Source organism: Hippocampus comes, unplaced genomic scaffold (assembly GCF_001891065.2).
Source record: "Hippocampus comes isolate QL1 unplaced genomic scaffold, H_comes_QL1_v1.1 scaffold463, whole genome shotgun sequence".
Lineage (NCBI taxonomy): Eukaryota > Metazoa > Chordata > Actinopteri > Syngnathiformes > Syngnathidae > Hippocampus > Hippocampus comes.
This window is the reverse complement of record NW_017806181.1, coordinates 486,556-488,953: the sequence shown is the minus strand read 5'-3', so window position 1 is coordinate 488,953 and position 2,398 is coordinate 486,556. Positions and strand designations below refer to the sequence as shown.

General features: G+C 49.5%; 1 long non-coding RNA gene across 2 annotated transcripts; it reads right to left on the bottom strand.

The window, feature by feature from the left end:
* Positions 1–1,466: 1,466 nt before the first annotated feature.
* LOC109506794 (uncharacterized) lies at positions 1,467–2,252 on the bottom strand. Of its 2 annotated transcripts, XR_002166357.1 has the most exons (3): positions 2,037–2,252; positions 1,863–1,959; positions 1,467–1,638 (listed from the first exon to the last, which is right to left on the bottom strand). It is a non-coding gene; the product is annotated as an uncharacterized LOC109506794 (long non-coding RNA). The 2 variants fall into 2 exon arrangements; XR_002166356.1 differs by lacking the exon at positions 1,467–1,638 and having other exon boundaries at positions 1,807–1,959.
* Positions 2,253–2,398: the final 146 nt, after the last annotated feature.

The following is a 2,398-nucleotide window of genomic DNA, read 5'->3' as shown; positions in this document are numbered from 1 at the left end:
AGTCGTTTTATCTCTCTTTTCATAATCAGCATAGATCGATTTCATTGCAAAGCAACAAAAGCACCTGACTCATTCAACAGCTGTGATATGACACGACATATTCTCCTGACAAGGAAAAAAAATGTCCAATCACATTTTATTTTGAAATTCCCAAATCTATGTGAATTGGTGTACTGCAAAAGAAAATTTTTATTTTTGTTTTTAAGCTTTGATGTGTCCTCTACAGTGGACAACCGAACCGATACAGGGGAAACGCAACTTCATTCTGAAACAGTTAGTCCAATGAAAATATCAAAAAGTCAACTTGACAATGTGCTCAACATAAACATAACTGTCAATCATCTCTTTTCTTTTGTTTCACTTTTGCTTCATGATACTTGAAAAAGCAATTTCCTTTCTTGGAAACACAAACGAATAGCAGTGTTTCAGAGGACTGCAAAGATCATAGGCGATCTTGCAGTCCTCTGGAACCCACTCAATAAAATCATTGGCTCCACTTCCAAAAATGGACGAGACACACACACATCACATGTTTACCACAACTGCGCCAAATTCATCACACCAGGTCAACCTAAACAAAGTAAACTCCGTTTAGGGGGTCATGCCACGGATGGATTTGTCGATTGGACGAAGTATCCGACGAGCGGCGTTTTCCCATTTGCATCGCAGACGGCACAACAACGGTCTCGTGTCATCAGATCAAAGCGAACATCGAAGTTTCCTCTTCAGCAGCTCTCTGGATCAAGAAAATCAAAAGCACGACAATGTTTTCTGATCCGCATCGATACGCAAACACGCGCGCAGAGATGTATTTTGGTGACTTGGCGAAGCAATCGACTGAGCTCAGTTGCTGACGCCCCAGCGTCCCCCCGCCACGACAGCCAGTGAGCCACCTCCTAATAATTAGCTGTAACTTTCCAACAAGTCGCGCTCAAAGTAAACCACACCCAGTCGAATACGTGCAATTCAAATATCTTTTGAGGCAACGTTAGAACAGCTGAAAAACAAGACGTGCGTTGGAGATGGGCAAAGGGACCCGTGCGGAGCTGTGAACGGGTTTCCCGCTCCAAACGCAACGGCTCGTAAATCAACGCGGGTCTTTCCGGCCCGTGTGTGGAACCTTGCGGTCGAAACTTGTTCAGACCATCACAAAGGAAAAGTGGAAATCGTCAAAACCCAACTGCATACTTGGAAGAGTCAATACGAACATTTTGGATCAAAGTGATATCATTAAAAAAAAAAAAAAAAACCTCACCCACGTGTGACATAACATCGAAAATGAATGTGGGTCATTTTAGACCCATGTCGATCCGTCCGAAGGGTCGTGATGGAAAAATGTTTCCGATTCAAAAAGTAAGAAAGGAAAAAGATCAAATCATTGTGTATGATGATCAAAAACGAGTGACTTGAGGAAGACCTTGAAGACCAAATGATGAAACGAATTGATCCAAAGGAAAAACTTTCGCGCCATGTTGCGGACCGGAGCGCAGCGTGTCGTCGATTGGAAGCCGCGTGTGCCGGCGTGTCGTGTGCCGCGTGTGCCGGCCTCACCTCCGCGGGCACCCACTCTCTGACCACCTCGGGCTCGTTGATGATGCTCCTGGCCTTGCTGGCGTACTTTAGCGTGATTCGCGTCTCCTGCGGGCAACGCAAATGCGCGCTCGAGATCCTCATCTTTGCAATGATGTCGTTTGAAATCAGATGAGCGATTATGTAGAGTTGAAGGCCCAAAAAAATGACACCAGACCAGTGTCTGGATGGACGCCTCCTTTGCCAACTGGTGGACTCAATGACCTGGAGTCCAAGTCCATGTCGTCTCCATCTCAGTATTTTTTTTTTTAAACGCGGTGGGACAAACGCACCTCAAGGTCACTGGAGAACTGCGGCACGGTGGCGATGATGGTGGTCTTGGTCGTCCCTCCCAGCGAGTCTCGCAGGAAGCGCGTCAGGTTGGACCCTCTACAGCAATTTGGTCAACAACCGGGTCAGCTCCGCCATCGGCGTCTGTCGTCGGCGTGCGCGTGCGGGCGCTGCACCTGTACGGGACGTGAGGCCTCTTCTCCGCCAGAGCCGTGATGACGCGGCCCAACGCCACGAGCGACTCGTGGATATCTTGCGCCTCCTCCGCCCGCTCGTCCGGCACCCGGTAGCGCCCGAAGTTCTCGCTACTCGCCAGGTCCACCTGCACCCGACGCAAAGCCACAACGTACGACGCCAGCGGCAAGCATTGCAAAGCATTGACAAATTTGAGGAAAAAAATTTTAAAAACGGAGTCTGAGGACTCGGGCACGTGCGTCGACACTTGTCCGGTCCCTTTGTCCTCACGAGGGTCGCGGGGGGGCGCGGCCTAACCCAGCCGTCTGTCTGCCGGAAGTCGGCGGGGGACCCCCACACCGCG